This window comes from Parambassis ranga, chromosome 13, assembly GCF_900634625.1.
Source record: "Parambassis ranga chromosome 13, fParRan2.1, whole genome shotgun sequence".
Classification (NCBI taxonomy): Eukaryota; Metazoa; Chordata; class Actinopteri; family Ambassidae; genus Parambassis; species Parambassis ranga.
In genome coordinates, this window is record NC_041033.1 from 13,696,452 (window position 1) to 13,720,295 (window position 23,844).

At 42.1% G+C, this 23,844-nt stretch overlaps 1 protein-coding gene across 3 annotated transcripts in view; it reads left to right on the top strand.

The window, feature by feature from the left end:
- Positions 1 to 23,844, top strand: part of dscaml1 (Down syndrome cell adhesion molecule like 1) — an 80,461-nt gene that overhangs the window by 18,119 nt on the left and 38,498 nt on the right. The window lies entirely within an intron of this gene.

Consider the following 23,844-nt stretch of genomic DNA (forward strand, 5'->3'; position numbering starts at 1 on the left):
CTGTGGTTAATAGCTGTGTCACAGGGATAAATCAGGCATTAGTAGACATGTGTTGTGTGTGTGTGTGTGGTGTGAGAAACGGAAAGAAAGTGAGCATTAGAAGGGTGTGTGTGTGTGTGTGGACTGGGGGTGATCTAATTTGATGAGTTGATAGATCTGTTTAGCTGCCCATCACAGTCACCCAAAGGGGAGCAGCCACACCTCTAGGCTCTGCTGTGTCTGGAGTTCTGCTCTCTGCTTCATCTGATCTGCCTTTTAAAATCCTTCCATGTTTAACTTGAGGAGTAATAACATCAGTTTGAAACTGAGCTCCCTACATGCTGCTCTGTGTCTGTGCATTGGCATTTGTGTGTGTGTGTGTCTTCAGGCTTGTGTGGTGCAGTGTTAACATTTGCTCCGTAGAGCAGCAGCAAATTGCAGGGTGTCAGATGAGACTGTTTAGGTCAGATGATACGTATTGCTCCCTCTGCCCCTTATCTCGCTCTCTGATACCGAGTACTCATTTCATCTCTCAGCAGTGTGTGCGGGTGTGTGCATAAAGGTGTGTGTGTTCTGTGCTTCTTTGCATGGCTCTGTCCTTCACACAGGAGCACTCATTGATCTGGCACAACTAGTGTGTGTGTATGTGTGTTTGTGTATGTGTGTGTGTGTGTGTGGCCTAAGGGGGGTTTCCAGTCTGGATCGATAAAGCTTGCTGCTGGATTCCCCTCTCTCTTGTCATGGATCCCTCGGTGTGAGAGTGGTGAGTCCGGGCCAGCCTGTTTGACTCATAGCTGTGTGTGTGGATGTGCACGTGATGTGTGTGTGTGTTTACTAAAGCCACTGTATCATGGCTGTGTGGTAAGAGCTCAGTGGGAGTATGTTATTGATCAAATGATGGACGCATTTAATAAAACATGCACATATGAACAAGCAGAAATGTGTACAAACATGTGTACACACACACACATACACACATTTATTCTATTTAGTAATCATAAGCTTGAATGAAACTATAATATATTTCACCTTAAGTACAGCAACAAATCATTGCTGTAATACATTTAAATGAGTTACATATTTATATGATGAGAGTTTTTGTTTACATTCTAAAACATTTCAGACGAGTGAGCTTCAGTCTTGTTTGACTTGCTACCTACCTCAAGATCTTCCTGTTAGCATTATTAGCATAGTAGCCTGCTTAGCAGGTCTAGTGTGTAAATATAAATATTTTCACCTTATACAGCAAAAATCTTTGTTGTGGTAGAAAATATAAATATATATTTTTATGTTGTCAACGGAAACATAATTGGCAACAGTTTCTGATCATACAAGATGAAATTTGCTTGACATTTTCTTGATTTTTTTTTTCAAAAATGTTTCAGAAAAATCATGATGGATGTTTTTGGACACTTTGATAAGGTGGAACATACAGTCATTTGCTACTAAAAATGATCATCCATAACCATCTGAATCTGCATATGAAAAGCCTTGAGTGCTTTTTTTATTTTTCTCCCTCACTCCTTCTCTCTCCACTGTGGATGAATAGGTCTTATTAGAGTAACACAGTGCTCCTCTTCTTCCCATCCATCTTTGGCTCGAAGCCTCCTCTCATCTCTTTCCCTCCCTGGTACAGACTGGTGGCCTGTGTCAGCATCATGGCCACACACACACACACACACAGACACACACACACAGTGCATGTGTGCACCCCCTTCACCACACACCTCAGCCATCCATCCATCCATCCATCCATCCATCCATCCATCTATCCACTTCATCTATCAGCTCCTGGTGGCATGTACAGCTTTCAGTCTTTTGATAGCGCTCGAGATGCTCTAGTGGTTTGCCATTTATTAGGGACAGTGTATGCCAAGGTATTGGCTTGACAGGATGACACATGTCACACAGACGGCTGTGTTGGTCAATAAAGCTGAGTTTGAACGGGCTTTGATGAAGAGGCAGGAGGGTGTTTGCTGACAGCTGGCCTCACTGTGAGACGACCCTGCCTGGGTGTCGTGTCACTATTTGACAGCCAAATCTGTTTGCGTTGTGGCCCGTTCACGGAGCAGTGTGCGTGTGGTGGGGAGGGACGGATAGATAGACAGGCAGAGAGTCAAACAAACCAAGGCTTTGTGTGCTGACTGGCTATCGTGGGCTTTACTCTTCTGTCATACCTCCCCTTCTAGTGTTTCTTCTCTATCTAGCCCTGTCTCTTCCTTTAATTGATGGTTTGCTGGTGTTGCTGTCAGTTAGAAAATTAATTAGCATTTGTTTGGTTGTCAGTTATGGAACTGAAAGAGTATGCTCTGACGGATGTGTATGAAGGAACTTCATCTGTGTGTATGTGCGAGTGTGCGTGTCACTTTGTTAGTATCCATATCCCCCCTCCAGTTGGAGCTTAAAACAGTGTGAGTTTTATCTGGTCACCATGGTAACGGGTGCGATCCGGCGGGCGGAATGAGGAAGGTGTGAGGATGCATCGCTGCCTGATTTTTATTAGTGCATCACCACGGCTCAGCTCCACCATATTCATGCAAACACACAGACACACACAAACACAGAGGACGTGACAGAATAATGTATGTTTTTTCTGTCTTTCTGTTTTTGTTTTATTAAAGTTATTATTTTTGTGATCTTGACGTGACTAGGAGGATGATGATTTGCGGTTTGCAGATGACTCTGTGATGCACATTATGGTGAGAGACATTAACTGGCTGGACCAGTCTAAATGATAACCGATACTATGCAAAACATTTAATAAGAATAAGGAGATATTTACATTACACACAACCTTAGGGACTGTAAATAACGCTCAGCATACGCATCTACCAGGACACACACACATTTTGTAAATAAAGTACGTCAGCATATCAGCCTTGTAACAGGTGGGTTTTGTCTGCCAGAGAAACCTGATCTTACCAACATTGAGTCAGTCGCATGAAAAGACAATTACCCACCTGCCCAATCACACCAAATATTGACTTGATTTGGTTTTATAGTTTTAACTTCTTTCAGGCACTGTACACTTTATCAGCAGACATAAACAGGAGAAACATAGGATAGATGCAGTAAAGACTTTGGCTCACTCTGGTGTATTTGCAGCAACCTATAAACATAATCTTCAGCATGCTGTTTTCTTCTACTTTTTGCATCTAATTTTAGTGTCTTGAGGATTAAACATGATTTAAAATATAGTTTTAGGATTTCATTCCTCTTCCTTCCTCTTGTATAATCCACATGCTGGTTTGTGTTTGAATATACTAGACTGGTGACACCTGAGAGGTGCGTGCTTCATTAAATATTGATGATTCAGTGTTACGTTACAATATTAAATCACTCTGATGAATATATGACTTTACCATCCTGGCTTAGGTGTTATTTTATTTATTTATTTGAGTTTATATTTTAGACAATGTGACATTTGAAAGGCAATTTTTAAGTTTAGGAGAAAAAAAATCAGCTGTAATATTCTCTTACACACTGGACAAATGACATGAGGAAGACACAAAGTAATCAATATGAGTAGATACATTGATTTGCTGATATGCCTATTAATTACCTATTAAGTCAATGATCAATTGATTTTGCTTGAGAAAATGACAGTAAGGGAAATTGTGCCGCCTGTGTATTTGCGTTCATTAATAGAGGCTATTTAATCCCCTTTCTCTTTCACACACACACACACACACACACACACACACACACACAACAAAACCTCTCTCTCTCTCTCTCTGTGTGTGTGTGTGTGAAGTGTAGCGTCACCACAGCTGCTGCAGCTTCTGTCCCAGTCTCCATTTTGTGGCCACTCTGCAGAGGCCTTGTACTCTTCCTACACCCCCTCAGTCTATCCACTCTTAACTTTATCATTCCTTCATTTTTAGAGGCACTTATTGGGAGATTGTGAAGTGACAAAGTGTCCTCTTTTCCTTCACTCCATCCATCAGACGCAAAAGTAAAAACAACAGATAGGCACAAAAAAATGGCAGAATCGGCAGAAAAAGGAAGACAAAGTGGCACAAAAGCATGACATGCTAAATTATGCAGATGGCAAAGTGGGCATAGGATGGAGGGATGATGGAATGAGGTGGATAGGTATATGAGGACATGTGAGAGGATGGGGCAGATGGACAAAGAGAGAGGTGTGTGTATGTTTGGTTTTCTTGCTGTCCCCAGCACCCAAGGGAGTAAGAGAAGACACAGGGGCTCTAATGTCGTGCACCCCCCCTACTACCCTCTCCCTCTACCCTCTCTTCTCCATTTCTCTTTCTCCTTTAGACTCTCTTTACTTATCCCTGTTAGTATCTGACCATTACCCATTACACACATCATGCACATCTATGTCTGTTTGTCTTTAGAATGGTAGCAGTTTGTACCTTAGTGTAAAGGTGGGGGAGCGAGAATGGGCAGGGGTAACTGTGAAGGGGAAATGGGTGATGTTTACTTATTGATGTGTGTTTATGGGTTGTGGTGTGTGTGTGTGTGTGTGTGCGTGTGAACTTGGCAGTGATGCGTGTTAGGTTGGGTTATTTATTCAGCACTCGTGTTTGGATGTTTTACAGAGAGAACAGGTGCAGAGCGACTCTGAGCTCGCTCTGTTTGAGCAGACTGTGTGTACGTGTGTGTGTGTGTTTGCGCGTGTTTGTGTGTGAGACAGAGAGAGGGAGAGTTAGACACAGGGGCATTCACTGCTGTCCGGGCACTGATAGGGCCACAGTGTTTATCTGTTTAGATAACATGATTTGAATGTGAATGATAGATAGATAGATAGATAGATAGATAGATAGATAGATAGATAGATAGATAGATAGATAGATAGATAGTCACTACATGCTCAGGAACATGGATGTTCTGTGTAGAGATTGAAATGGCGGGAGAGATGGAGGGAGATTGAAGGAGGGAGGGAGGGAGGGAGGTAGGAAGTGAGAGAGGGCTGTGCACGAGGAGAATTTCAATGGCACTCCAATCATGCAGGCAGTCTCGTTAGCCCAGGGAACATTTGCATAGCGCTTCGGCAAATTCATTTGGCCTTACTCAGAGAAGATGGCTCCCTTTCCTCTCTGCTAGTTAGTTATTCATAAACCACAAGGTGTGCGCTGGTGCATTTATGTGAATTTGTCTGTGCGATCCTCCCGTTTGTTTGTGACCTGCTGACCGGCCGTGCCTTTCAGTTTACACTGTGTATAGTCCTTGTCATCTGTGCATGAGATCATTGTATGGCAGTAGGTCTGCATCTTTCTGACTGAATGGATACATGCCTTTTTGCATCCCTTTGCCTATATGCTTACAATAGGGAGTAGATGGAATCACTGTCAGGTATCTTGCCAAATGCAGAGCCGACGTCAGAGCATTACTCATCACCCACCACGATCTCCTCGCCAACACCCTCTTCCTCAAACAGTGATGCTGTGCTTCAACTTTGTGTATCACTGCTGCCCCCCTCTTTATTTATCTCAATGAACTAATTAGGGGAAAATACTTGATGGAGGTTCAGACAATTAGTACTATACTTGAGGCCTCACTAATGGGGAGCATGACTGGGCCTCAAAACGCATGTCACTCTCAGGGTGGGGTAGATTTTGTGTGTGCGTGTGTGTGTCAGGGGTGGAGGGTTAGGGGTGGTGTCAATGAGGAAGCACAGGCAGTAAGTGAAGATGACACACATAATGAAGAATGCAGTGGATGTGTTATTCTAATTATCCCACTGACACCTCCTCACAATCTAATGTTGTTTGACAGTGCACAACAACCGTGGTGGAGAAGCTCACTTGTATGCACATTTGTGTGTGTGGGTGTGTGTGTGTGAGAGAGAGAGAGAATTTGAAAGGAGGCATTTGCAAGAGTCTGACAGGGTTTGTCACATGTGCTCAAGCTGAAATGTGAATTTGCTTTGTGTGACCTTTTCTTAAGTTGGTCAATTTAAGTAGACGGACGAAAAAAATATTCACCTCCTGACAGTGAGCTCCTTTCTTAATCGCCACACTTGTTACTTGAGGATCCACACCGTATATATTGCTTACTCTGATTTTTTTACTACAGTATTATTCACAAAAAGACTTCTTTACTCAATGACTGCAAAATGGCTTCCATTCTGTTAAATCAGATTTAAAAATAATAAATAAACACTGCACATTTTTTTCATTTTAATGTTAAGATTTACATATTTACATAATCTTTAGCTCCACCTCTATATTTTACATTTTGTGTTAGCATAAAATCTTTAATACTTACACAGTGTCAAGCGAATGATGCATCTAAGGACTGTGATTTTTATGACTAAGTTGACCAACAGGTCAAAAATGTTTCTAGTCTTTCAGTCTGTCAAAGAAGGACCTAGAAAAAGAGGCAGTGAAAGAGAATGGGAGCGTGTGTGTGTGTGTGTGTGTGGTTACATGCATGTGTTTATTCGTATTTGTGTTTTAGCAGCGCAGTGGGGGCAGGGCAATATGAGAGATATCCTGTTCCAACACATCCCCGCTGGAGCTGAGTTAATGACCCGTGACCTGAAGATGTACATGCTAGGGAAAGGGAGAAAAGGAAGGAGGGGAGGCAGGAGGAACAGAATGGGAAACAAAATGGATGAAATCTGCAGGAAATAAAGCAGAGAAGAGAGATGCAAATGTATCCTGCCTGACGCGTCACTCCCATTCTTTTTTCTTTTTCTCTCACTTGCATGTGTCCTGATCTGACCACAGTCCCTCACTTGGAGGAGCTCCTCCTCTTTACCTCTCTTTGTCCGTCTGCGGTGCTTTCATTCACTTTTCCTTATTCATTTCTTTTCATTGGGCTCATAGATCACAGCTAATCAAAGACAGGATGAAGACAGCCGACAGAGCTCTGACACGCAGCTCACAGTGGACACAAGCAGAAGAATTGAGGGAAAGATCTAGAGCTTCAAAGTGAAAAGACAGGAGATAGAGGTGAAATAACTCACAAGGGGTGAGGGCCCAAGACAGGTGAAATAAATTCACACCATTCACCTGCACTCCCTTTTCTTAAGTCCTACTCAATTTTTCTTTTCCCTTTAGACACTGAAAATTTTATTTCATTTCTGATGTTTTTCCCTATACCCTGTTCATTCCCTCCAATGTCATGTAACTTCTGTCATATCTGTTAAAACCTCCTGTTCAGCTGCCTGTGTGTGTGTGTGAGCATGTGTGTGAGTGTGCTGGTCTCCCCAGCCAGCAGTGGCATCTCTGTGCATTATTAATAGCTAATCAATGAGCTCTCTGGGATGTATGAGATGGCCTGAGGACTCCCGCAAGACCTATCAGCACACACACATCAATAGTTCATAGAAATCAGTGGAGTATAACACATTTTACTAGTGGTGTAAAGTTTTCTTTATGTTTTTATGTAGCCGGTCTGATCGTGTCAGATTTGTTCCTCATTTGGTTTGTTTGTACCATAAATACACTCCCTCGCTCTCTGCTAGGGTTCTCCTACTGCTTGACTTGACATTTATTCCTCTCAAGCGGTTATCAGGACGACTTGATCGCCTCTTATTGTGCATCATTATTTTTCTTCACATTCTGCCATTTCCAGTGAGCCTGCCCTCTTCCTACTCTTCCCTCACCTACTTATTTTCTCCATACTCACTTTCTCTACCTTGGCTCTTGGTATTTTTGAAGTGTAGCCTGTGTCTTGTGTTTTACTCGTGTGCACAGCCATTGTTTTACAATGCTCAGGGCAGCGCAACTTTTTTTGGTCCTCCCACAGGGGACAGTGTTTTTAAACTCACATTGTTGTTTTCAGTCACGTCTTTGGAGGAATCCTTCATGTTTTTTTACAATTCTTACTGCGCTAATGACTCACTCCTTAATCACTTCCTATGTTTTACAGTTGTGATATGTCAGATGAATCATGTGCTACATGTATAAATCATTTGAGTTATATTACATCTCTTGCTGTTATTTGTCATCTATTGCCCTCTCTTTCCCAACCGTTTTATGACATCTGCATCCAAACCTATTCAAATCTTTAAAAATGTTTACTTTAGTGTGTTGCCAAATACTGTATGTGGAAGGCATAGCTTCTTGTAATTTAAATGATGCTTTTATTTTTGTGGCAGCATATCTCTGTCATCGTCTCTTTTCACCTGGTCTGAGTCAGTGTTAGAGGCTCCAGAAGACAGTATATCGTACACAAACGCTCACAGAAAGTCCTCCCATAGGATAAGTTATGGATCTTAGCTGCCCCTGACAACCCAGCAACATAAAACACTACTGTAAATAAGCCAAGCGGGCCAAAACATTCAGTAGTAACACTACATACCGTCAAAGCTTGGTACAAACGCACAGCGATCAATAACCCTGCACACTAGTTAAACTCGGAATTTAAACGGACAGCAATCAATAACGAGCGCTCCAATCTGTAGGTGGGTCAGGACCAGTTCTACCAAAAGGGGGTGCAAATGGCACTAGTATTGTTTTTTTGAGGATTCCAAATCTATTTCAATTTATTTGGCTGGAACAAAAACCTTTCAACAGGAAGCCAGGATGGTGAATTCATCCCCCCCACCCCGGTCTGAAGACATGGCTAGACCATCAGTCTGTGTGGGTGTGGATAAGTGGACCAGGTTTTTATAGGGGCCTTAGCAGGAAGAGAATGCTTATAATTGTGTTTTCTGATGAGATTTGATAGAGATTGTGATGGTTTATATAGAACTGAAGTGAAAGTTGTGTTTGTGTGTTCTTGGCTTTGTTCATGATTGAGGGTACAATAGTGATTGACACAGGGGGCAGACAGGGTAGACGTGCTGCTTAGAAGCCATTTTGCTGCCGTCCATTGTAAGATAATGGCAGGTAGGAGACCTATTGGAGGAGTTTACAACTACAGGAGTCCAACTTCACACCAGAAAAGTCTACACTGTAAGGATTTTCATTTTCACGTCTGTCCTTCCAAGCTTCTTGAGACTACAGTATGTGTCATCTTTTCATTGTGAATTTGGCATAACAAGCATGCAGTTCATTGTGCCACCTCTAAATGTCAGCTCCCCTACAGCTTTTACACTCATGCAGCCTCTTATTAGTATACTTCCACTTGAATGTTTGACAGCTGCCACCATGCAGTCACTGTGGTAATCCTGGCTAAGCCCTCACCACACTTACTGGACCCCATCCAATCTAAATAAAATGGGTTTCATCTGACCAAAGAATTTTCTGCCAAGGCTTCTTTTCATGTTCTTTGGCAAAGTTTAGTATTGTAGTTTTGTGGCTGTTTGTGTGTTATGGTTTCATTTTGGGCACCGTCTGAGCACAAAACACCAGGTTCCATGCATAATACTTACGAGTAACGTAAGCGTAGCGACAACCACCAATCAAGCAGACAGGAGGTCAGGCACCAGAAAACCAGAGAGTTTCTGGTAGATTTTCAAAATAAAATGTTGTGAGATTGAACTCTCGCTGATTTAACATCACAACCGGCAAAGAACACAGCTATGTACGAGAAGACATTCATTTTAGAAGTAGAGAAACAGCATTTTATATATCACATGCTTTTTATTAGGACAACATCAGAAAGGAAAAGGCGAGGAGAGAAGCAGCCAGTGTTTTCAGAATGGAAGGTGAGAAGCCATGTGTTGATGGAGTAAAGTTTTCAGTAACATGCTCTGTAACCCAGCCTGATACATGTAGAGGACATTAACCAACAGGTAAACAAGCAGATTACTACGTGATTGAGGGAATCTTGCAGGAGCTTGTACCTCTGTTTTTCAATGCAAGGTTGTTGAAATAGCAACAGCACACATTGAGTTGTTGTTGTGTGGCTTGTTGATGAAGAGTCTCTGTCATCCAGGTCATCATACGTAGAGAAGATTGAAGCAAGGCGTCTGGACTTGTAGAGTGTGGCTGTTGATATAATTCTTAACCATACCACCCACCTCTTACACATAGATACACAAAACATGTGACATTCCTATGCTCTTCTTTCTTCTTTCTTTGAGATGATGGACGATGACATCTTTGCCACAAGGGACTGCACAGAACTCGTAACTTAATCAAGTCCTCATGACGTCTGGCCAAGGAATGGTAGCCTACCCACATTACTTATTAATGTCCAGTCCTTGTGGCAGACTAAGCTCACTGCATATTGGTGAACTTCATATTACATAGATATGAAAATGGTCTCAATCTCAATCATACACTTGAAAGTATCATCTCCAATACCAATGGCAAGAGCCCTGACTTTATTTCATCACACCATCTGGCCTTGACAAAGAATGTGTTTTTGTTTTTATGTGTGTGAGAGAGTCAGAGGCAGAAGAAAATCTTTTTTACATCTGAGCTTAGCTGACTAAGGCTCCCAGAAGACAAAGGCAAGGGGGAGAGCAGTGCAGGAAGGGAGAGTATAGAGGAAAAAGAGAATGCAATTTGAATCTCATATACATTTCAGTTGAAAGTCGTTCTAGCCTTGATACATCCTCTCTGGAGTCTCGCACTTACACACACACACACACACAGGCACACACACACGCCCACTCTTGTGGACAAAGCTCTTGTGTATGAGCACAGATTGACAGTTGAGTGCTTGCACTACAGCTCATTCATCCTTGTTGACTACATCTCTGCAGCCAAGTTGAAAATACATGGTGTGTCAGATGCAGGCTCCTTTCAAAACAGGCGCTACAATTGCTTGCACACTTACATACCACAAATGTAACATCTGAAGCTTTGAAACGGAAAGAGAAAAGGGAAGAAAACACTACCTGTAGGCACTAAACTGATTTGTCTTGGCGCACTTTCTATATCTAAACTTACTTTTCTTTTGTCCTGGGAAACGCATTGCTCCACCACCACGTCCTTAGAGAAGCACAGCTCTTAAAAACAGGCTATTACTCCAAGTGAATACACGCACAGTTCTGATACTTTAATGGCTGAAATAAAATATCTGAACGCTGGCCTCGACCTTTTAACTTTACATGAAGTATTTGATTGTAGTATTGGAAATTGAAGACATGATAATGGTTTCACATTGTGCTCTATACACTGCATTACACGCTCTCAACCATACAAAGTAAGGGCCACATATCAGCTGCCTCTGACAGTGTCAGAACTAGACACATATTTTGACTTAAGCACTCTCACTTGCCAACAGCACACATCTCCAGATTTGCTATTTGTGTGTGTATCTGTGTGAGTGTGTCTCTTTTCCTCTGCATAAACAGTGTGCCCTTCTCTTGCAGGCTGACAAGTGAACGCCTTGTTTATTTCTGTTGAGGGGAAAACAGATGGGTATTTATTCCATTGCTCCTTTACCTCCAATTCTTTCTCTTACTCTCATCCTCCATCTTTCTTCAGACGAACACACAGCTATAGTTTTCATACAGTAACGAGCTAATGTTTCATCCAGGTGAGGCTGTTGAGTAAGGACAGATTACTTTACTTTTAACATGTGTTTATTTGTCCAGCAGGGTGTATTCAGTTGTCTCTCTGTCTCTTACTTATGATGGATTTCTTGCTGCATCAGTGACTTCACACATTTCTGTCTGTTTCAGTGCATCTTTAATCTGTGTTTCTCTCCTGACCTCTGACTCGTTTAGCGTCACCCTAGAGCGCTAAGTTAAGATTTGAACACAATACCAATGTGGGGGGTACACAGTATACTGTGTTTACGCATTGCAGGATGTGTGAGAGGATGCTAGTTTAAGTACATTGTCCTGTAAACAGTATCCCTCCAACAGATTGAATTGCATATGTTGGGTTTTTGTAGCTGTGTGTGTGGTCACATACATTAGACATTCGTAACATTTGCAATTTCCAAACGCCATCCCTTGCATCTAATTTGTAATCAAAAACACTATCACTGCTGCTCTAATGTCTGACAATTCCAGCATCAGGTTAGTATCTGTTGCCATGGAAACAGCATAAACTGTCATGCAATCTACTGCCTTAAGCTGAAGCTGCTTCTTCACACTTTTAAAAGACATTTAATTAAGATTATTTTTAGTTCATATCATCCGAATGTGTATTAAGCAGTTATGTAACTGTATTAGAGTGTTCTTAGATTAAAAAAAATAAATTGTACAATTAGAGAAAACCAGAGATCAAGTTTACTTAGAGAGCTGCTTATTTGCGACTCAGCTTCAGGGTGTTACAGAAGCTGCTCATGAGCAATGGAAGAGCAAAGGCTGGTCACTTAAATATGCCTAAGAAATAGTGCTTCAGAATGCCAATGCACATAGCAAGACTGAAACAAAGTATTTTTATCAGAGACACGACCAATCATTCTTAAAATTACAAATGGTAGAGTGGCAGTGTTATTCAAAAGTCTTTGAAGAGGTGAGGTTGGTATATGTAGGATAGATTCATTGACCCGATTCCTGATTTCACATTTAATTTTAAGTGGCTGAAAATGTAAAACAGAACCTTTTGCAACAAAATTCTTATTATTATTATTTTGTTATTATGGTATTCAGGAACTCTAGAAGACATTCTTATCATTTGTTAAAAGGCTCTATTGCTTATTTGGCAAAATAGAACAACAGAAAGATTATGATTAAGGGTAATGCATAACAATGCGGCTGTAACAGAGTTTTCTTTGTGTATTTCATGTATTTAATGCTCCCTTTGGTTGTGAATCATGTTTATGTTTTCTAGCAGTCTTAGTTTTTGAGGAATTAGGCTGTGGTATATGCATGCTTACTCATTCACACCATTCCATGCATAAACCTACTTACTGTACTGTTATCAGTTTCCTGCCATGTTACCACTTTCTCAATTCATGGTGCCTCTACAGCCTGTCTTTCCCAAGAGCATGAATACACAGATATATGAACCGGTATCCAGCAGAATCTTTTTTAGGTATCCACCTTTTTGTCTATTTAAGATCTCACAAGAGTCAGTGCTTGGACCTCATTTGCATCTGAAAGCCCCAATTTCCATTTTTGATCTTCCTCCGTCAACAGGAAGTGACCTAGTTTTTACATTGTGAACATTTCACATATGGGAGCCATGTACCTTTTATGCACACACTCAGGTAAAGGCCTGGTGCAGGTGAAGGGGTATGTAATTGTGGCATCAGTTGATAACCAGTGCACATGACTGTATGTTTTCCTCTCCAGAAGTCAACAGCGCGTAGCAGCGTTCCACTAATAGGGAGAGTGGCTCTGCATATACGCAATGTGTTGCTGTGCAGGAGAGAAACATTCTGCCACTCTGAGTGTATGTGTGTGTGTCCTCATACTGCCTGTGTGCATGAATTTGTACATTTAACCATGCATATGCATGGCTGTGCGTCTGCATACATATGCAGTTGTGTGTTCTTTCATGCATGCTTGCACATCCAGCGTGTACACATTTGTATGTGTGTACACTTGTGTGCTTTGGTGAGAGGTTAGGAGATGAGAAAGACGGACAGAGTGGAAGAAATGGAGAGAAATGGAGAGAAAGGAAGAGGATGGGTGAGATGAAGTGATGAGAGAGCTACAACATAAAGAAAAAGACCAGTTGCCAAGAAGGGAGTGATAGTGAGAATGAAAGACAGAGGAGTACTCTCCAGAGGGATGCACATCGGGACCAAAGACACATTCTGCCACCATAAGCATGTTTAAATTTTGAACAGGCACTTAAGAGTGAGAGCACAGAAATGCATATTTCTCAGAGAGCTTCCGAGCAGGCACTTGTGGGTAAAGCAGTGATTTTTTTTTGTAGCATATGAGAGACAAAGAGGTGTTTAAAATAAAGGAGTGAGCAGAAAAGACGAGAGACAGGTTAGAGTGGGGGAAGAGAGCAATGCAGGCTTTCTTAATGGAGGTGTTTTTGCTTCACTAATTTTAGGGCCCATTTAACAGAGTGTGCTTCTTTTTCCTCTCCCACTGTCTCTGCTGCACTCGCTCACCATCCTTCCATCTCACCCTCTCCTCTCTTTCCCTACATCTCCAGTTAATTTAATGAAGGGTTGCCCGATTGCTTTTAGCATTAATATTCCAATACCAAGTGATGTAAATAATGAATGCAACCTTCCTCTATTCTCTCCCTCCATCTCTCTCACTCTCTGGATGATGTTGAGCCCCATCTGTTGTCTCTGCGGTGGCACAGAGCACTCCCCAAGGATGAGAGGGAAAAGTGGGATAAGAGGGCAAAGGGAGGGGAGAGTGAAGGGTGAGGGAAGGTGTGTCTACATGGATAACACGAGCATGTCTTCCTCTTTAGTGTCAAAGCTGAGATTTTGTGGTTGTGGTTTTGTGTCTATAAATTAAGTATTGCAACACTCAGCTTTAAAGGTCTCTGACCTGGATGCCAGATCCAAATATCCAATCCCTCTTTTTGGAGAGGAATCACTCGGCTAATGGCTGATGACTGGACTGAAAAGTTGGCACATAAACATGGAGTGCTTGACCCTAAAAAATCTCTCTGATCCTGAAAGGAGGGGTGGACAATGAATTTTTTGTGGAGTTGAATAAAACTTTGATGTAACCTGCCTAATGGTGTGTTCCGACTGTACAAATATCAGTGAGCTTATTATCTTATGTAGCAATAGTCAGGTAATCAGTACAAAAAAAATGGATAAAGCTTTAGAGGTGTGGTTGTGAAGCTCAGTGTCTTGTTGTGGCTGCCCCTGTCGAGAGTTTAGCCAATGTATCTCATCGTGTCTCTCGTTGTCATTAAGGTGAAAATTACCCTCAAATTAACCAAAAAAAAAAACACAATGACTGTCTTTGAAAGCTAAAGCCAGCCTCAAGTTGCAGTTTGTGGGACTGCAGTTTGTTTGTGATGCAAAGTGGGCTCAGTTGGTGACACAAAAGAAAAACCTTAACAATGCTCAGTCTAGTCTTTCCAAGACTCCTACTGTCTGTATATGTAGGTCTGTGTATTTGTAGCCTGTTCAGCCGGATCACAGATAACACCTGGAATTACTTATTCAAAATACTCTACACCCTCTGCTCCTTTCTATAGATTTATGAAAGGGTTCACAAAGCCTCTGAATACATGCATTGAAAACATGGTCAACTATAGGTGCACCTTTACCCCATATGCAAATTCACATCCATTCAAATCTGCTTACAGTACATTATTTGTATATACATCGTTGTTACCTCCAACTTTGGCCTTGTGACTTCTCAGTTAGTGTTTTTGTGACTGTGAGCTTTAAACACTGGGCTACAAGGGTCTAATCTACACTAGGATCATTTATAGTTCTGAGAGACGGTTAGGAAGTAGAGATAGTTGGGAGAGCTGGTGTCTGGTTTAGACTGCAGGCTTCTTGCAAACTAGTAATGAGTAGAGCTAATTAATTTAGACTCTGCCAACAGATGGCTAAAGCCACATGGCAGCCGCTAAGGGAGGTACTCCTCTTTCCTCTCACTCTTTCTCTTTTTTCTTTCAACTGTCTCTGTCCATCTTTCCAGCAGCACTCACTGTTAGCCCCTCTGCCACAGACTCTTCGTGGTTGTCACCAGCAGCCAGAGTATTTGATCGATCTTCAATGAGCAAAGGCCTCTGGAGCAGACACAGGAGCTCTCAGGCTATTAAACAATTACAAACTCTCAAGGTGGTCACCTCAACCTTTAACACAAAAAGAGGGACAGCAGTAGAGTGTGTGTTTTCTAGGTGTGTGTGTCAGAGGAGACTCGGTGGAAGGATGGGGAAAGGGTGGTAAAAGATTTTGGTATTAATGGCTACATTTGTCTGCAGCGTGCCTCGCTCATGTAAACACCACTCCAACATTGTGTTGTGACCTCACCCCCACCACATCCACCTACCACTTAAATCTCTGTCTCTTACAGTGCCACCGCACAGACACACACACACACACACACACAGAATCCACACTACACCCACTCTGGTGTTTCTGCAACCAAAGCCATTTCTGAGGAGTTTCCCTGAGTACTTGAGCGGGAAAACACATTAAAGTTTAACCAGTGGAGGAAAGAAAGAAGAAAGAATGAAAGAAAGGGGACAGTGTCGCACACGCTATTCTTCCCCAAGTTCAATACCTTCTTACTTTACCTCCTGATGGCTAAATTTAGAGGTTAAAAGGGTGATGAAAAAGAAAAACAAGGTGTTGGTCAGGCATCGGAAAGAATATTGATATCCAGTAATAAGTCTGTCACATGACTGATGCATCATTCTGTTTTTCTGTATTCTCACCACTGAGAAGGATGAGGAACTGTCAACAGCTGCATCAGCTCTATGGGTTTGTCACAGAAAAAAACATCCACTGTATAAGCAGTAAATAAACATAAGTAGGGAAAATGACATGTCTTTAGTCTACCAGTCTCTTCCCCTCTATAATGGATTTTCTCTTTCCTGACAAAAAGTGAATGTTGCAGAAACAAAAACATAAAAATGAAAAGAGGGAACAGAAAGAAAAAAGGGGGAGAGAGAAGGGACAGATGGGGTAGCTGGCAAATGTGTGGCACACTTTGCATGGAAGTGTGTGTGCGTGTGACACACAATAGTGGTAATTATCTTAGCCGTTGAGTGCACAGAGGGCTTGGCAGTATAGGGTCTGGTGGTGGTGGGGGGAGCGGACGCGGGTAGGGGGGTGGAGGGGTACCCAGGCAGTCAAACAGTAATATAATCATAGTCCTTTGTGTGAGCGAGAGCAGAGGGCAGCTCAGTGTCAGCTGTTATTGAGTGCTTATCCCCTAACGGCCTCCTCTGCACACAAACACACACATGCATACACACAATGTACAGCCATGCCGATAAAACTGCACTATTCATACGTTCATGCTCAGCCACTTTCACACGTCAGTTCCTCACAAATCCATCAGTCACAGCCGAACAATGTGCATTATTTAAACCAAACGTTATGCATAATCCGACATGCAGCAAAAGGTTCCCAGTGGACAGGTGACAATTTGATCTGGTAACACAAAGCCTGATCACTATGGTAACTCATGTTAATGTTACAGTTGTCTTAACTACGAGCAACACAAGCTTTGTTCTTTAATCAGCTGTTGCTCTGTTACCTACTGAAGTTTCTGTGTTTGTGTAGAAACCAGCGTCTCTGAAACTCTGAGTGTGTACTTGTATTGACTACATTTTGGACACACACACATCACAGGTACATTACGAGGACTCACCGTGAAGGTGGTTTTTGGTCAAGGCCAGTCGCCTTGATTGTATTTGCTATGGTCATCAGTGTATGACTTTACAATGTGCATCTATAGCTAAACTGATATTTAACTTTGTTGTGTTGACTTAGCACTAGCTGACCTGAATCCTGGCTCTCTTTTACCAAACATGTTAGCAGAAGAAAATGCTGTTGATCTGACACCATGAAGGCCACCATGTACCAACAACAGAACTAAGACCTCATTTTTCTTAGTGGTACATACGTACACACTCTGCTTGAAGCTGCAGCAAGTTATTGTGTCTTCTTCTTCTGATTCTGTTTAATGGTGGATGGCACCCACCATTCAGGTGCATGCAGAGGTGGTGGCCCTATAATATTTTCATGATATCAAAACATGCATATTATTATTATTGGTAACCTAACACAAATATTTTTTTGTACTTTTTTTGTTTTGTTTTGTACTATGTAAACACTCTCTTTTTTAGCCTTGTGTTATTTGAAATAGTCCATTGAAGATTTTTTTTCCTTTTCCTTTTCAACTTATGTTTATATGCTCCAACAAAGCCAAATCACACACACCTACTTTGAACACTAACACTACATGTCTACAGTGAATGAAGGCCTTTTCAAAGAGATGTGTGACTTCAATTCACTTTGTGCAATCTAGTCACCTCTAACACACTTTTGGACCTTAATCTATTTTGCATCATTGTAAATAGAATATCTTTGCTCGCTAAAATTGTTCGTTTGACATAACAAGCCATTTCAGATTTTGTCCTTGGGCACTGAGAGATGTGATGAGGACCCATCTTTACAAGATTTGAAACTCAAATAATAGAAACATATAATAGATCAACTTATAAAGAAACCTTTTGTAAAGACAGGCTGTAAAGGCAGACTAGGGGAGTGAGTGACTACAGCAGGAGCCAGGAGCCTAGTAGCATCTACTGTACTTGGGTTGAGGCATACAGTAAAGTATGGAAACCTGTTTAGGACTCATAAATAATTCTCTTGGCCTGGTCTTCATCCTTAAGCTACGAGGAAATCCCAAAGCAGAACAGAAAAAATGCTCAGGACATATCTAAGTCCTGACCTTCTACTGCATCCACACCCAAAACACACTGAATTCTCCTTAGACGTCTCTCTTTCAACATGGCCTCTTTCTGTCTTTTGACCCTCACTCACAATCTTTTCTCCATTTCTTCCCGCTCTGCAGGGATCAGCTTAGCTTCAACTCATCCTCGATGATAAATAAATGTTTCGCTTTGTCTCCTCATCAATAATGTAGACTTACTTTAAGTGCTGCTGTGGGGGCTTACATTCTTTGTCTTTTCCCTCTGTTGTACCCTCTCACTTGATTCTTCCTTCACCTCCATCAGTCCAGCTAATAGTGGAGAAGTGGCATAGAGGGGAAACTTGGAAAAGCACTTAAATCTCAGAGCCTACCTGTGGCTTCAAGAGAGAAAAGCATGGGATTAACTGAGCAGCAGGAGAAAAATAAATGAGGCACATTATAGATTCTAATAAAAATAATTGTTGAGAAAACATTTCAATTTGCCTGCACTTTTACTTGTATACACAGAAGGCTGTATGTTACTGTGGATCTCCACCCACCAACCTATAAACTAATGATTGTTCTCACATCATTGTAGCTGCACATTTTAAATGCACTTAGCCCAGTAATGAAGCTCCAGTTGTTGTACTGTATCCCTTAAGGTATTCATTTATATGTTTAAGGGGATTTTTTTCCTCAAGGACACTTTCCTATACTTCAGATGGCACAGTGTGGATGCACCAACTACAATGAGCTGCTACTTAAACAGCAAGAATATGATCCCTTAACAGCTTCACCTCCATAAAGTGAAACTGCATTCAGGCAATCCAAGCAATAAACCCAAGCCACCTCAGTCAATATTACACCAGACTGGCTTAGTTCAAACTCATACTGTAAACTAAACTGTGTCCACTTTGTGCTTGTTATACTTTCTGTATAAACATGTCTGTAAGGCATAAGGTCAGAGGGTGCACATGAGGTGCTCATCTATGAGACAGGCTGCATGACGAGGTCCTACATTTTCATAGTTTGTCTTTAAAAGATGATAAAAAGGCTAAGGTAAAATGCCCTGAAAAGAAGAAAGCAAATTGTATTGTTCTTTTCTTTACTATGACGTAAGTATCTGCTGTAAATTCTGCCCATTGTAACCTTGCTCAGTGATTTAGCACCTTGCCTCTGAGTAGAATATGTTTGTGTGCCTATATTGTCCTATTGCCCAAATATCTACTGTAAGTGTTCTATTTTACTGCATGTCCTCTCAGAACACTGTGGGACAGTCCTGCACACAGACATGTGTATGTGGTAAATGTAACCTGACAGTATAAAATGCCTAGAAGAGTGTGTCAGCATTTGGTGAAAGAAGCAACAGTATCTATGTGTCACTGTGGTCCATGAGCTTCTGGGTAAGGAGCTGCTGTGTATCTGATGTGATGTGCAGTGTATGCTGTGTGTCACAGCAAAACAGCTGTTCCTGCATAGAGCCGTTGGGCACCTGTGTGTATGTGCACGTGTTTGTGTTGTCATATATATGTGTGTGTGTGTGTGTGTGTGTGTGTGTGTACGGGGGCCGGCTGCCTTGTATCACTGTCACTCACAGAGACACAGAAAGACACTGATGTTGTTTCACACTGACACTTATCTGACTCCACTGTCCTTAACTCTTACCCTGCTCCAGGCAGATATACGCGTTCTTGTGTGTCGTACAGTCATATCACATCAAACCATGGCACCCAAACTCTGGCCTAAAGCCAATTCCCATCCTCCACAATCATTTTTCAGCTCTCTCATTTCTGCTTACCAAGATCTTTGAACAGTCAAGGATTCATGAGTGGACACAAGTGGTTTTATTCCTTTTGGTTGTTGGCTGAATGTGTTCAGATTGGATCGAGACGTTGTATCAAAAATCTTTTTTTTTTTATCCAGTATACTCAAAATTGGTTTATTTAATCAGAAGTTAGTTTGATTTGGTTGTGTGAGTATTTCAAATTCATACCATATTATGCTTTGCGAATTGTAGCAGCTCAAGACTGTAACCCTCGGCACAAACTTGTGTGTCACAGTCTTGCGTGTCCCTTGGTTTAGCTGTAATAAGAATGTGTAATTGTGTTTTTATGGTACCAGTTATGTCAGGAATGTGACCTCTGATATATTATGAAGAAGACAATTATAAGTAAGAATTCCTCTGAGCTAAACAGAAGGCTAGTTGTCTGCCCTCCATGTCAACCTTCAGGCTGTTATTATTATTATGAACTGAATCACATGGAGGGTTTGATGTTTACCTGGAGTGAGCAAAGCTGTGGAGAAATACTCTTTATTTTCTGCTCTACTTCTGTTACAAAAATACAGTCTCTGATGTTGTTATGCTTTGAATTCATGGGGGGTTAGGTCATGCCATACACATACATACAAATGTGAGCACACACACACACGTCAGCAGTCATGTTCTGCCAGCAGTTCTTGTAATCCCTCAGACAAATTACAACGTCTTCTCCTCCTCCTCCTTTCTCTTCCTCCACCTCCCTCGCTCTACTCTCTCCTTCCAGCTGCAATTGGATTTGGATAAAGATGGCTTTTCCTTTTCTTCTCTATTCTTCCCTGCTTTGGCTAAAGAGGGATTTGCCCGGGGAGATTACACACAAATACAGCCACACACACACACACACACACACACACACACACACACACACACACACACACACACACACACACACACACACACACAGACTGCAGAGTGGAGACATTGCATCTGAGGAAAAACATCTTCACTAACAAACAGCCCCCCCTCGTCCCCACCCCTCCTCTCTGCCTGCACTATAACGACAAGCTTCATAGCCAGAGGTCAACCTCTCTTGCCTTCACTGTCTTTCACTGCTTTGCTTCTTCCTCTTCTTCTCTCCCACACACGCTCTGCTTCTCTCCAGCTGTTTAACTCTTTTGCTCAACTTCTTGCCTGTCTTTTCCCTCTTTGCGCTTTCTTCTCACTCTCCTCCCTGTACCTCCTGCATTTACCACCTCCTCCTTCTTCATCTCATTATTGCCCTCAGAGCGCTTGTTCAGGTCAGAGGAGTTGGCCTTACTGCAGTATGATGTTAAGTCTGAGCCCCCCACTGGGTGCTGCTTTCTTAAAGTGCAGGGGTTGACCTCCTGTGACTTCACTGCAAGCGGATAAACTAATGGTCAGTGTGTATTTGTGTGTGTATCTATCTGTTAACAGCTCAGAGAGTCATATAATGAAGGGAGTCTCCATGTGAATGACAGTAACAGATAACTCAGCCATTTTGCATGGCACAGTGCAGGATGCATAGTATTAGGCCATTACAACACATTGAAAGAGGAAATGCGCCCCCAGGGACTAATTTGTGCGTGTGTGTGTGTGTATACACGGATGTATGTGTTGTGGGTAGAGGGGGTTGGTGGTGCTGTGACTGAATAATTGAAGGGTGGAGGCAGCACATGGTCTTTAACCCTGAACCCCAGACAAGACAACAATCAATATTTAAGCAGAAAAAGGAATGATACACACACTCTCACCGAGGCGTCTGCACACTGTATATAAGCACAGTTACAAATTCTTTGGAGAGAAAGTATATGGCTGTCAGTGTGTACACTGTGATATATGAAGTTTGTTTTTCTGCACACCCAGGGAATTCATATTGCGAGTGTTTATACTTTGTGTGTGTTGATTTGCTTGTAATTTTTGTGTCTTTAGTGTCAAGGTTGTTTCAGCACTATTGTGGCCAGGATTCACAAATGTATGCAAATTGTTGTGTGCGGGCAATGTTTTCCTGCAAGTATGTCATGATAATATATGTGTCTGTCTGTTGGGGGGACCCACATCATGTGTCTTGAATTGTACAGACAGTTGATAAGAGCCACAGTGTCTTCCATTTCTCCCCCTTTTCTCTCTCTCTCTCTCTCTTCCTCCCTGGGCCACCAGTAGTGGTAATGGGGAGGGACCTGTCAGCTCACTTAATGCAGCTAATGTTTGCCTGCGCCTAGGGACACGAGCACAGAGACACACACAGTCCTGACACACACAGCGCTCCTCTCTCTCTCTGTCACCACTCTGTCACATTCCCTCTCTTCTGCCTCCCTCCTCCTCCTACTCCTCTCCCACCTCCTTCCCTCCCTCATTCCCTCCCAGTTTCTTTTCCCCTCACTGTACTGCAAAACACAAGTCTATGAATGTTCTTTGATTTTTTCACACAGCGTGAAGCTTTTTTAAGGCCTCCTTTTACTTTTCATTTTGCTCATTGTATGTGCTTTTGTTGTGAAATGACCAATCAACAGTAAAAGGGTTTATTTCAAATAAACGTGAATTTGCTTGTGACTGTTTTCTCAATAATAAAAATAATTCAAAATATGTCAGTCACTGCAGCAGTGTGACTCATTTCTGGAGGTCAATGCCACCTTAACTATAGTTAAACCCCTACCAATAGAAAATAAAGATAAAAAATGTACACGTTGACTGCATCACCTCATGTGTGTAAATACTATAGCCCGTATAACCAAACATAAACAAATACAAGCCCAGAGAGTGCAGGAAATGGCTACAAGGACAGGCAGGGAAGCTTAATAAAAACAAATGGCTTATAGAAACAGAGAAATACTTCTGTTTTTCTTTCTTTTTCCCTCCATCCCTCATTGCTGCCTCCCTGTATCTGTTCCTCCCCTATGCTCTGTCGCTCTGATGAATATCACCCAAGCAAATCAGAGATGCAGAGGAATCTCTCTTTCTCATTTCTCACCCCTTTTCTCCCCTCCTCTTCCCCTTCTCCCTCCCCTCTGTGTTTCTTTGGCCTTCCCTTCTTTCTCTCTTTCAATTCCCTTATCTACCTTCCTTCCCTCCTCCTTGCATATGTGGACCTCATTCTCTCTCATTATGATGATTTGAGGTTCAGCTTCAGTTGCTGGCGCATTAAAAAAACAAGCAGCAGTAGCAGCAGCAAGCTTTGCCTTACTATATCACAGGCAGCCTCATAAGATGGCCTCTACCCTGCATACTGCAATACAGAAATGGCTCATGTCTGTGCTGTTCTTAAATTTAAATGCTGGCTTTCTGTCATGCAGCAGAGATGGTGGCACATGCACAGATATGCTGAATGACCTTGGCAGATGCCACCCCTGGCCAAACCACCATTTCTTCTGCCAGCCCTTGATGAGACCTCCCACTCTTTAGGGAGGATGTTACAGGGCTGTACAGTGATTGGATACTGAATGGGGGGTGGGGGGGATTCTGTTGTAACAACCTAGATGTTGGTATGAGAGGCAGGGGCCAAGAGACACTTGCACAGTATGCTGCTCTGTTCGACATGACCGGGTCCATATGTGTGTGTGTGTGTGTGCACCTAGAGAGTTCATCCACTGGTGTGTTGGGACTGTCATTAACAGGAGACATCCCAGCACCACCAGCAGCATGGTGAGGAGACCACACATACAAACTGTTGTGATGAAAGTGAGATGATGAAAGAAAAAAAAGCCAACAGCCACATCCACATTTTGTCTCAGCTGAGATTAGTGGGACAGACTGTGTTTCTTAGCTATTTCTTACCACTGACCTACATGGTGGTCCACAGGAAGGTGAAGGACTTTGGCTCTCTGCGGTTTGAGTATTTCCAAATATTTCCATTGGAGTGTTTTTCCTGTTTGATCCTAAAGTTTGATTTGGATAGTGAGACCTTTTAGGTTTGGATGGATGAATATTCAATGAGTGTTTCTCAAATGTTGACTGGGGGTTGATGTGCAGGACTTGTGTGATGTGTAGATGTGTGTTTCCAGCACTCATTTGA